This window comes from Lissotriton helveticus, chromosome 3_2, assembly GCF_964261635.1.
Source record: "Lissotriton helveticus chromosome 3_2, aLisHel1.1, whole genome shotgun sequence".
NCBI lineage: Eukaryota > Metazoa > Chordata > Amphibia > Caudata > Salamandridae > Lissotriton > Lissotriton helveticus.
In genome coordinates this window covers 250678339-250691622 of record NC_136062.1, presented here as the reverse complement: position 1 = coordinate 250691622, position 13284 = coordinate 250678339, and the positions used below count along the sequence as shown (strand labels likewise).

The window sequence follows — 13284 nt, the reverse complement described above, 5'->3', positions numbered from 1 at the left end:
AGAAAATGTTCCACAGTGTCTCATCAATAACTTACTGAGTCTGTCATTTCTTACATACTAGATATCCGGAGCAGAAAACATTTAAAAATCAACCCTCTCCCCCGCTCCGCCCCCTCCCCGCCATGTCGCATGCAATCGTTTCGTATTTTTGTACCACTTACTCCCAACCGGCTAAAGACACCAACGTCAAAAGAAAAGAAAATGTTCCACAGTGTCTCATCAATAACTTACTCGGCGGGCGTCTGTATCGAGTAAACCCCACATCGAGACAGGTACTTTCCCTGTTTTAACGTGTCCCTGCTGCTTTTTTGCCTCAGCCATTCATGCTCACCCCTCTCAGCACTATACAGCTGTACCCCTATCTCTAAGCCTTACCTGTGCTCCGTTTCGTTGATCTTCCGGGTCATCTCATCCTACTATTTTCATTGGCAGTTCATGTTTCATTTATTTCTAGTTCTGTTGGATTCCGCCTGCGGGGACACCTGGTATGTACCCGGTTACTGCGCTCTACTTCCCCTGTAGTTTGTAAGCTCCACCCTTTCTGCAGTTCATGAGTTTCTCTACAGTTCCTAATACTTCCATACGGCTCATTCTTTCCCTTATAGACTGTTTCCCACTCGTGCAGTTGTTACTCATTGCCCCTGCAATTATTGCATTCAGCTCTAAATGTTCTCGTTGAACATTCCTGCTATTTTACTAATTTTATTGTCTTGGGCCGCTCCTGGCCCTCTCTGCGCAACAGTCTTCCGTCACACTGCTGCCTTTCTTGTGTGTTCACAGTTCGTGGTGTCCTAAGAACGCACTCACCTTTGCCAAGTGCGCACCCTATTGCACCTGTGTCTTTGTAATGTCTCGCCCGAGGCCTGGAAACAGCCAAGCCAAGCCTCTGTTCTACGAAGGCGGATTGTGCCACGTCATGATCACCCTCACCCACCCTCAACCCCTCACCCTCACTCACCCTCAACCCCTCACTCACCCTCACTCTCACTCATCCTCACCCTCACTCACCCTCAACCCCTCACCCTCACTCACCCTCAACCCCTCACTCTCACCCTCACCCCCCCACCCTCACCCCCCCCACCCTCACCCCCTCACCCTCCACCCCTCACCCTCCACCCTTACTCACCCTCAACCCCTCACCCTCACACCCTCAACCCTTCACCCTCAACCTCTCACTCACCCTCACTCACCCTCAACACCTCAGCCTCACCCTCACTCAGCCTCACCCTCACTCAGCCTCACCCTCACTCACCCTCAACCCCTCACACTCACTCACCTCACCCTCAACTCCTCACCCTCACCCTCACTCACCCTCACTCTCACTCACCCTCACTCTCACTCACCCTCACCCTCACCCTCACTCACCCTCAACCCCTCACCCTCACTCACCCTCAACCCCTCACCCTCACTCACCCTCAACCCCTCACCCTCACCCTCAAACCTTCACCCTCACCCTCAAACCTTCACCCTCAACCCCTCACTCACCCTCACTCTCACTCAGCCTCAACTACTCCCCCTCAACCTCACTCACCCTCAACCCCTCACCCTAACTCACCCTCACTCACCCTCAACACCTCACTCGCCCTCACCCTCACTCACCCTCAACACCTCACCCTCAACCTCAACCCCTCACCCTCACTCACCCTCACCCTCACTCACCCTCACCCTCACTCTCACTCACCCTCAACCCCTCACCCTCACTCACCCTCAACCCCTCACCCTCACTCACCCTCACCCAGTGCAATAGGTCTCAGACCATTTCAGTTAGAGCTTTTAGAAATGTTTATGGCTTTTTTTATTTGTAATTCTTTAGCATTGGCTACAGGAAACAAAAATGCTAAACATTTACAAAAAAAACCCATAAACAATTCTAAAAGCACTAACTCTAATGGTGCGAGACCTATTGCATTTCCAATGCTTGTTATTCTTTGAAATCCACTTCACCTTTGTTGCCACAGTGTTTCGGAAGCATACTTACAATTAATTACACTATCCAAAATTCACTGGTTTGAAAAAGTGTATGTCTACTCAAACACCATTTGGTTTTTAATTAATGTTAACTCCTTAAATGCAAGTTTATATAACCAATAGCATATGTTTGATCCAATTTTGTATAGTAGTTCCTAATAGAGAGTCGAAATGAGGGCTTTGGGGGGATGTAAAATCTCATCTGATAAAATTGTTGCAACAAACCTCTTTGAGGAACCATCCTTTGAATAAGGTGATTTAAAAGCTTCTAACTTTGCAACTGATAACCGTCGCATCTGCAAGGGCCAGAAATATTTGGGAATTTCCCAGCCAGTGTGCCCATTTTGTACTTCCAGTGTCAATAAATTAAAATAATTAAATTGGGCAAAGTAGATGCCTTTTAAAGTCTGATTTGCATATGGCTGGTTCCTGTCTGAGGTGGCATGGTGCACACAAAATGATGAACTGATTTGCTGTTCAGAGTATTTACCAGCAGCTGGTATTCATTTAAGCAATCCACCCATCACTTTATTTTCCTCACTGGAGCAAGGGTGCAATGGTGCTCATTATGGGTGTCCTGTGCTCACTGTGCCATGGGATTCAAGCTACACACTGCAGACGAGGCTCAAATAGGCCAAAACTGATCTGGTGTTGCTTGTGTTTTCACTTGGAGGGAACCTGGTCTGGCATGTTGGGCTGGAGTCTTCCTCCTGGATCAGGATCAAGGTTGATTTGCAAATATTGGTTCCTGTCTGAGGTGGCGTGATGGGCAAGAAAACAATGGACTGGATTACTAGTGATTGGGATTAATTCAGCCATTCCTCCATCACTTTTTGTTTTCCTTAATTCACTCTTTAACCACTTGGCTGCTAAGGTACTCCCTCTTCTTCCCATTGACTTTCCATTGAAATCAATGGAAAGTCCATGACGAGTTACCCTTGTCATTAGCGCTGAAGGGGTTAAAGCAGCCTCTAGAAATTCATGTTCTGTGCTTCTTGCATTTACATATGTCTGGCAATAAGCATTCGTAAATTGGTGATGTTAGGGATGTTGCTACACACAAGAAAAGGCAAGGGCTGTGTAATGTATTCAAAGTATCTCTTTTGCATTTTTACGGGTACTTGAAAGGAAATGCCCTATTAGGAATTTTTCCAGTTATAGTCCACGGAATCTCTTTTAGTTTATTATGCTTGGTTTTCTTTGTAACCGAATTTGTATCTTTGGGAAGTTCACGAAAGGAGAACATGTTTTTGGTATGTAGCAACTATTCCTGATTGTTGGTATATTGCCATAGATTTACATGAGATGTTGCTTCTACCCAAACAAAATGAATTTTCTCTGACCAGCTTGTTTTTTTTAATATCTTTATTAGACAGCTTGTAGACAAGTGAGTGTACATCACCCCAGCTTGGGATTCCGTAGGCACATTTGCATTGGATATCAATACAAACTGTGTTTTTTTCACGTATAATTGAAGCAAAAACATCCCGTCCTTAACAAACCCTCCACCCATTCTTCCCCCCATTCACGGCACTGTGCTATGCAATCTTTTATACCTGGGTAGTCCTACAGAGTGTAATGCGTCAGTTCACTATAATAGTCCCAGAAGTCCCCGCATGTATAACAGCAATGTATTACAGAAGGTAATCTCAGGTCTGGTTTCCCAACCAAATACCCCGTGAGCGGAGCCCTAAAATCTTTAGTGTGAGAGGTCTCCGGTATTTCCTTCACATATATTTCCAATTGATCCCTACAATAAAGTAAGTCTCGGATCCATTTCCTCACCGTCTGGACAGTCCTGGGCTCCCAATTTTGCACCACTGCCCACATAGCTGATAAAGTGGAGGCGGCCACCAGCCAACTATTGCACGGTTTGAGCTTGTTCACCCAGCCCGGCAGACAAATAGCAGGCAAACACTCCACTGGTTCCATCACAACGTCCGTAAGCACTTGCGTAACGTTCGTCCAGAAATTATATATACCAGCACACATCCCCACTAAGTGCAGGAAATCAGCATCTGCCTGTCCACAATGCGCACAGCATGAACTTTCCCTGAGGCAGTGACCACAGTGCCTTCCACAAGGCCTGATCACCCCCCCTGCTGCCACTCGCCTTCCTGTCTGCCTGCCTGCCGCCAGAGCGACCCAGCCGCCGCTGAGCCGCCCGTGATCGCCGATCGCCGATTCCCGCCGCTGCCTCCCTGCGGCCCCGCCCACCTCCATCCCATTGGCCGCCCCGCTCCCGCCTCCCAGCTGACCCGCCCTCCCGGCTACAGATTTAAGGAGGACGCTGCCGGTGCTTCTGGAGTGACCACAGTGCCTTCCACGAGGCCTGGTCACCCCCCCCTGCTGCCACTCGCCTTCCTGTCTGCCTGCCTGCCTGCCGCCAGAGCGACCCAGCCGCTGCAGAGCCGCCCGTGATCGCCGATCGCCGATTCCCGCCGCTGCCTCCCTGCGGCCCCGCCCACCTCCATCCCATTGGCCGCCCCGCTCCCGCCTCCCAGCTGACCCGCCCTCCCGGCTACAGATTTATGTCACCCCCCGAGCGACCGCGCAGCGGGAGCACCGAATGAGCGCCGAAGGTGCGCCAAAGGTAAGCCCGTCTGCGCCCCTCCGCGCCTGGACCGCGCCCAGTGCCAGGATCCCTGGCCCCCACCGACGGAAGCCGACCCGACGGACCTACAACGCCACCGAACTCAACGCACTCAACACCGGCCGAATCCCGGGCTGCTACCGAGCCACCCCGAGACGAACCCACGGACCCTTCAGCTGCCACGCCTGCAAGTTCACCTGCATCCGGACCAACCCCGCACCAACACCCGCCAAGCCTAACACCAGCAGCAACCACCTGAAGTGCATCCTCCTCAACACCCGTTCCGTCCACAGACACGCCATCGAACTCTGGAACCTCCTCGACACCATAGCCCCTGACGTCGCCTTCCTCACGGAAACCTGGATGAACGACTCCTCAGCGCCCGACATCGCCATCGCCATCCCAGAGGGCTACAAAATCATCCGAAGGTACCGCATCAACAACACAGGAGGAGGCATCGCCATCATCTACAGGGACACCATCCGCATCAAGACCGACACCGACGACACCCTGACAACCGCCGAACACCTGCACTTCCAGATCCACACGGACCCCAAGACCACCCTCAGAGGCACCCTCATCTACCGACCCCCGGGACCAGGCACACAATTCAGCGAGGACATCGCCGACTTCATCAGCCCGCATGCCCTCCCCTCCGCTGACTACATCCTCCTGGGGGACATCAACTTCCACCTGGAGAACAACAACGACCGCAACACCATCACCCTGCTGGACAACCTCGCCAACCTCGGTCTCAAGCAGCTGGTGTCCACCCCCACCCACCTCGCCGGACACACACTCGACGCCGTCTTCTCATCCAGCAAAGACATCACCTTCAACCACGCCACCGGACTCCACTGGACGGACCACAGCTGCGTCAACTTCACCTTCAAAAGAACGACGATCCACCACCACCAGCAACAGGTTGCGCGAAGAAGCTGGAACAAGATCACAGCCGACCAGCTCGCCGCTTCCCTGAGCCAGCACCCTCCCGCCAGCTCAGCGAACCCCAGCCAGGCCGCCGACAACCTCACGAAGTGGATCACCAACTGCACGGACGAACTCGCCCCACTGAGGACCCCGCCTAGCAGACCCGGTAGCAAGAAGGCCCCATGGTTCACCGACTAACTCAAGAGCTCCAAGAAGAACTGCAGAGCCCTCGAGAAAGCCTGGAGAAGGGGACCAACACCGGACAACATGACCACCCTCAAGCTTGCCACCCGGAAGCACCACCAACTGATCCGCGCCACCAAGAAAACTGCATTCAAGGACCGGCTGGACATCAACGCACACAACTGCAAGGAACTCTTCAACATCGTGAAAGAGCTCTCCAGCCCCAACGCCGGAAACAACGACATCACCCCGTCGCAAGACCTCTGCAACTCCCTCGCCTCCTACTTCCACAACAAGATCGCGGACATACACAACAGCTTCAGCACTCAACCGACGCACGCCACGACCGAACCACCGCTCCCCACCACCACCCTCCGCGCCTGGACTCCGATCTGCACCGAAGACACCGTGCGCATGATGAACTCCATCCACTCTGGATCCCCATCCGACCCCTGCCCTCACCACGTCTTCAACAAGGCCGACGCTGTCATCGCACCCCACCTGCGGGTCATCATCAACACATCCTTCGACACCGCCACCTTCCCGGAGAGCTGGAAGCACGCCGAACTCAGCGCCCTACTCAAGAAACCTACAGCGGACCCCACCGAACTCAAGAATTACCGCCCCATCTCGCTCCTCCCGTTTCCAGCCAAAGTCATCGAGAAGACCGTCAACAAACAGCTGGCCGCCTTCCTCGAGACGAATGGATCCTTCGACCCCTCACAGTCTGGCTTCCGTGCCAACCACAGCACCGAGACCGCCCTCATCGCCGCCACCGATGACATCCGAGCCCTGATGGACAACGGAGAAACAGCGGCCCTCATCCTCCTAGACCTCTCCGCGGCATTCAACACCGTCTGCCACCACACCCTAGTGCAGCGCCTCAGCAACGTCGGAATCCAGGAGAAGGCACTGGAATGGATCATCTCCTTCCTCGACGGAAGAACACAGAGAGTCCGTCTACCACCGTACAAGTCAGAGGCCACCAAAGTCATCTGCGGCGTCCCTCAAGGATCCTCGCTGAGCCCCACCCTCTTCAACGTCTACCTGAGCCCCCTCGCGGCCATCGCACGCCAACACAACCTCAACATCATCTCCTATGCCGACGACACCCAGCTGATCCTCTCCCTGACCAACGACCCCGCCGCCGCCAGAGCCAACCTGCACGAAGGGATGAAAGAAGTAGCCGAGTGGATGACGACCAGCCGCCTGAAACTGAACTCAGACAAGACGGAAGTCCTCATCCTGGGCTCCTCGCCCTCTGCCTGGGACGACTCCTGGTGGCCCCCCGCCCTGGGCACCGCACCCAAACCGACAGACCACGCACGCAACCTGGGCTTCATCCTGGACTCCTCCCTCTCCATGACCAGACAAGTCAACGCCGTCTCCGCATCCTGCTTTAACATCCTGCGCATGCTACGGAAGATCTTCCGGTGGATCCCCACCGAGACCAGGAAGACGGTCACCCAGGCCCTCGTCACCAGCCGACTGGACTACGGCAACGCCCTCTACGCCAGAACCACCGCCAAGCTCCAGAAGAGACTCCAGCGGATCCAGAACGCCTCAGCCAGACTGATCCTCGACATCCCCCGACGCAGCCACATCTCAGGACATCTAAGAGACCTGCACTGGCTCCCCGTCAACAAGAGAATCACCTTCCGTCTCCTCACCCACGCACACAAAGCCCTACACGACCAAGGCCCGAGCTACCTCAACAACCGCCTCCGCTTCTACGCCCCCAAACGCCACCTCCGATCGACCAACCACGCCCTCGCCACCGTCCCCCGCATCCGAAGAGCGACAACAGGAGAAAGGTCCTTCTCCTACCTGGCCGCCAAGACCTGGAACTCCCTCCCGACCGTCCTGCGCCTGACCCAAGACCACCTCTCCTTCAGGAAGAAGCTCAAGACCTGGCTGTTCGAGCAGTAGCAGCGCCCCACCCCCCCCAAGCGCCTTGAGACCCTCCGGGTAAGTAATGCGCTCTACAAATGTCTTTGATTGATTGATTTGGTGCAGTTACATTGGGGTGTAATAAAGTTGGTGTAGGTATTTGAAGTGAATGATAGGCCGTTAGCCGCCCGTTAGCACACAGCAGAAGTTTGTCATCCAACATCAGTGTGGTGCCCAGCACTGTCACCCACTTAGTATAGGAGGAGTATTCCTCAAGATCATTCTCCCTGAGGGACGCGTTATACAATTTGGTTATCAAGCCTCCACGCTCCGCCCCCGCGAACACCGCCTGCAGTGCCTGCAGGGCACGCGGCTCAGCCGGATACCCAGGGTAAATATCTCGGATTGCTTGCCGCACCCGCATACAAGTGAAACCAAGCATCAGACCTGCACCGTGGCGTCTCTGTAGCTCCGAAAGTGTCAGAAATCGGCCCTGATTATAGAGATCCCCAAGGCGGGTGATCCCCACCTGACTTACCGCCTTCAAGGCAATGGGATCCCGAGAAGCAGATATGTCTGGGTGCGGTGCAGGAGGCAGCACAGGGGCATAGAGATAGTCCACCCTGTCCCTTTTTGCCAGTGCGCTCTATGCCCACGCATTACAATGAACCGGGCTAATTAACCCCCCCGTGGTGTCCCCCGCCTCCCAACAGGGCAGCAGCTACTACTGGCACCGGGAGCACAGAGTCCGCTTCTATAGCCGTGTGTGGTTGGTATTTCTGAGGGAAGTACCAATATATATATATATATATATATATATATATATATATATATATATATATATATAGATATATCTATATAGATATATCTATATAGATATATCTATATAGATATATCTATATAGATATATCTATATAGATATATCTATATAGATATATCTATATAGATATATCTATATAGATATATAGATATATAGAAATTTATAAAGCGCATGGTTACGCTAAGAAGCGTGTCCCCACGCTAACTGAACGAAACAGACTCAAAACAAAAGTGAGGAGTGTACCCGACTATCCTGAGAATAGGTGTGTTTTTAATTTCCTCCGGAAACTGGACTCCGATGGATCCAGACGGAGATCGAGGGGTAGAGCATTCCAGCTCTTCGCCACCAGGTAGCGAAAGGATCTTCCTCCCATGCGGGCCCTTCTCACTCTAGGGACCTTTAATAGGCCTCCATGTGAGGAGCGCAATGCGCGAGATGGTGCATACCTGGTGACTAGGTTCTGGAGAGGTGCAGGCGCCTTTTTAGCAAGGATACGGTGACAGGTACATAGGGATTTAAAATCAACTCTGCACCTTACTGGCAACCAATGGAGGGTCTGGAGGGTCTGAAGGGCAGCTTTGGAGCTCGATCTTGTTGGAAGCTTTAGTATAAGACGGGCTGCAGCATTCTGAAGCACCTGTAGGCCATTGATTGCCTTGCAGGTTGCTCCCAGATACAGCAGATTGCCAAAGTCCATGCGTGATGTGACGAGGGCATGCACCAGCGTTCTACGGGCGCTCCTAGGGAGGAGAGCTAGAACCTTCCGTAGTCTTTTTAATACGCCAAAGCAGATGCCCGTCACCCTGTCTATCTGGGGTCCGAGAGACAGGTCTGCATCAAGCCAGACCCCAAGATTTCTAACTTCTTGTCGGGGTGTTGGGGCCTCACCTAGGCATGGGGGCCACCACGCCGACGACCAGACAGATGGGTTCCCCCCACCACGAGCACCTCGGTCTTGTTGCCATTTAATTTCAGGCAATTTGTGGACATCCAGGTTGCAAGATCTTGCATGCAAGCCCTGAAACTGTCCATAGCAAGGCCGGGTGCACGCGAGAGGGAGACAACCAGCTGCGTGTCGTCGGCGTAGGATACAATTTGCAATCCATGACCAACAGCAATCGGAGCCACTGGGGAGACGTAGAGATTGAAAAGCGTTGGGCTCAGGGACGATCCCTGGGGAACGCCCTGACCCAATCTTATGTCTCTGGAATAGTGGTCACCTTGGCGGACTTGGAAACTTCTTCCAGTCAGGAAGGATTGGATCCATTGGAGTGCGGCTCCAGTTATTCCTCCGCTATTTAGACACTGTAGCAAGGTGGAATGAGCTACAGTGTCGAATGCCGCACTCCGGGCCAATAGGATGAGGGCCATAGTATGACCCTCATCCACCCCCTGCCGTAGGGTCTCCACTGCCATCAGGAGCGCCGATTCCGTTGAATGACGAGGACGGAAGCCGAATTGGGTGTCGTGCAATAAGGCAGCTTTGTCCACGAAATCCGTAAGTTGCAAATTAACCGTTTTTTCGGCCACTTTGGCCAAATAGGGTAGAAGAGAGGCCGCAGATTTTCAAGTTTATCAAAGCTGATGGTAGGTTTCTTCCTAAGGGGTCTTTGTGTTGAAAGACACGTCCAGTAGATGCCTGATGTAGGGTTCCAGCACCACTAGGCTGTCTGCTAGGCGTTTAGGTGTAGTGGGGTCCCGTGGAGATCCCGACTTTACAGATCTACAGATTTTTAAGAGATCTTCTGGGGGCGGGGTGACAAAGTTGGTCAATCTATGTTTGTCCCTCCATTCCCTTGGGCTTTCCGCAAATTCTGCCCCATTAGTGGGTTGAATCGGATAAGCGGAATAGATTTTAGATATCTTTTCCGCAAAGAAATCTGCGATCCTGTCGCAGGACTCGGGCGAGCAATCATCAGGAGTGGTGGCTGATTTTCCACTTGCCAGAGTTTTGTAGAGCAAGAATAGCTCTTTCGTCAAGTTACCAGCTTCGCTGATTCTGGTAGCGTAATACGCAGCTTTGGACTTCCTAATTAAGCCATGGTAAAGTCGTCTCTCAGTTAGGTAGGCATCTCTAGTATCTTTGGAGAGAGCCCTACGCCATAGTCTCTCGGCTCTCTTCAATGCGGTTTTCGTGTCACGTAATTCAACATTGAACCATGGGGCGGTTTTTGAACGCGGCCACCAGGTTTGGCTTTTGCCAAAGGAGCAGTACAATCTAGCGCATCACTGATGCGCTTACAGAGATGGGTATTAGCCGTGTCTGCGTCAACCCCCCCAGGGTTTCCTCCTATAGTCAGCGCCTCGCAAAACTTAGACTGGGAGAAGGTCGCCCATTTTCGCCTAAGATGATACGGTGCCGTTGGCTGTGGAGATCTACCTTCAGGAATTCGAATAGTGAAGGGTACCAGATGATGATCCGACCAGGGGATGGGGATTGGGGTCATAGCTTCTACTTCCCCCCAGTTAACAAATATGGGATCAAGCAAGTGACCTAGCTGGTGGGTAGGACCGTTTACAATTTGGTTCAGTTAAAGGGCTCCTAATGCTTGACAGAAGCTCTTGCTGGCGTTGTCTGAGGGGTTATTAAGGTGTAAATTAAGGTCACCAAGTACCAGAAATTTATCGTTGCATAACGCGGTCTCAATAATGCTTTCAACCAGACTTTCCTCGAACCTGGCTGTGGGGCCTGGGGGTCTGTAGATCAACATGCCTTTCAGCGTTCAGTTGTTATTCACTTTAATCACAAAGCTCCCTGCCTCACTATCCAGGATGGGGGAGTAGTCTAGTTGGCAGCGTAGACTTTCCTGGACTACAATAGCAATGCCCCCTCCTCTACCTCTAGGTCTGTCCTGTCTAAGTATTGTATATCCCTCTGGGAGTGCCTCTAGGGCGTCCGGTGTGGATCCCTCGTCTAGCCATGTTGTAGTTAAAAACACAAGGTCCCACTGTTTGTCGGTAAGTAGATCATATAGATCTAACTTGTGCTTCCGTAGCGAGCGGACATTAATCAGTCCGCAATGTATGATGTAGTCCGTAGTGGCCATATTCCTACCAGGATCATAGGAGAAGTGACAATGTTCGCAGCCTATGTTATCCTCCACTCGTAGGTTGTGTTTACACAACTCAGCAGTGTTACAGCGGAGGGCTAGTAGTTCTTGCTTGCTCCACCGTATGAGGTTCTTCTGAGGGGTATAAGGTATGGCCCTGGACCGCGTTCGATCGCGGACGGGCGCAGACGGGCTTGCCTTAGGCGCGCCCGCTGCGCTCGTCCGCTGTGCTTATGTGTGAGGCACATATATAGATAGAGTGGGCGTGGCCTCTAAAGTGGGCGTGGCCAACGTTCGAGCCGCGATGGCGGCAGTGGAATCCTTCTAAGTCACAGCGCTCAAATACGCTGTAGCAAGGAAACTAGATGGCGTTATAGCTGGGAAAGTGCTCAGGGTAAGTGTGCAGGGAGATTAAAAGCAGCAAAATACACATTGACAGTTTTAAAAGTATACGAGCATTCACTCCCGGCTTTCCGCCTCAGGAGTCGATCAGTTGCAGTTTCTGGCGCGCTAGTAGTCAGCGCTTTTAACAGGAATTGGTTGGGGTGGGCGTGGCCTCTAAAGTGGGCGTGGCCAACGTTCGAGCCGCGATGGCGGCAGTGGAATCCTTCTAAATCACAGCGCTCAAATCCGCTGTAGCAAGGAAACTAGATGGCGTTATAGCTGGGAAAGTGCTCAGGGTAAGTGTGCAGGGAGATTAAAAGCAGCAAAATACACATTGACAGTTTTAAAAATATACGAGCATTCACTCCCGGCTTTCCGCCTCAGGAGTCGATCAGTTGCAGTTTCTGGCGCGCTAGTAGTCCGCGCTTTTAACAGGAATTGGTTGGGGTGGGCGTGGCCTCTAAAGTGGGCGTGGCCAACGTTCGAGCCGCGATGGCGGCAGTGGAATCCTTCTAAGTCCCAGCGCTCAAATCCGCTGTAGCAAGGAAACTAGATGGCGTTATAGCTGGGAAAGTGCTCAGGGTAAGTGTGCATGGAGATTAAAAGCAGCAAAATACACAATGACAGTTTTAAAAATATACGAGCATTCACTCCCGGCTTTCCGCCTCAGGAGTCGATCAGTTGCAGTTTCTGGCGCGCTAGTAGTCAGCGCTTTTAACAGGAATTGGTCGGGTGGGCGTGGCCTCTAAAGTGGGCGTGGCCAACGTTCGAGCCGCGATGGCGGCAGTGGAATCCTTCTAAGTCACAGCGCTCAAATCCGCTGTAGCAAGGAAACTAGATGGCGTTATAGCTGGGAAAGTGCTCAGGGTAAGTGTGCAGGGAGATTAAAAGCAGCAAAATATACAATGACAGTTTTTTAAAAATATACGAGCATTCACTCCCGGCTTTCCGCCTCAGGAGTCGATCAGTTGCAGTAGTGCACGAATTACGCCTTGGCACATAAGTAATGTAGGCGAAAATCAGGGGCCTCGCACCAGCTACGCTCAAATGGCTGCGTTAACACCTTCCAGCTGCACTGGGGCTTCCGACCCCCCCCCAGACAGGCATGAGCAGTACCGATTGCAGTGTATTACACAATGCAATGTTCAATCTAATGGGGATGTTAACAAACAAATAGAGGAGCTTGGGTAAAAAGGACATTTCAATGACCGCGATGCAATCTGCGAGTGAAAGGGGCAGCTTAGCCCAGCGTGCTGCCTGATCTGTAATTGTGTATACCGCCAGTCCATAATTAGCCGTAATCACTACTTCAGAGTCTCAATGGAGCCAGATTCCCAAATACTTTACTGGGTCATATGACCACTGCAGGGGGAAGTCCAACTCGATCTCCTTTGTGCCAGCAGTTAGTGGAAATATAGTGGGCTTGGCCCAATTAATGCCTAGGCCAGAAAAGCATTCAAACCTGA

General features: G+C 52.2%; 1 protein-coding gene across 4 annotated transcripts in view; it reads left to right on the top strand.

The window, feature by feature from the left end:
* CLK3 (CDC like kinase 3) overlaps positions 1-13284 on the top strand; it is a 497011-nt gene that overhangs the window by 385183 nt on the left and 98544 nt on the right. The window contains exon 1 of one of the 4 annotated variants that reach the window (XM_078685142.1): positions 12551-12685. The exons of the other annotated variants lie outside the window; for them this stretch is intronic. The gene's annotated coding sequence lies outside the window, so the exon portion shown is untranslated. Of the gene's footprint in view, positions 1-12550; positions 12686-13284 lie in introns of those variants that run through there. 4 annotated transcript variants of the gene reach the window in all.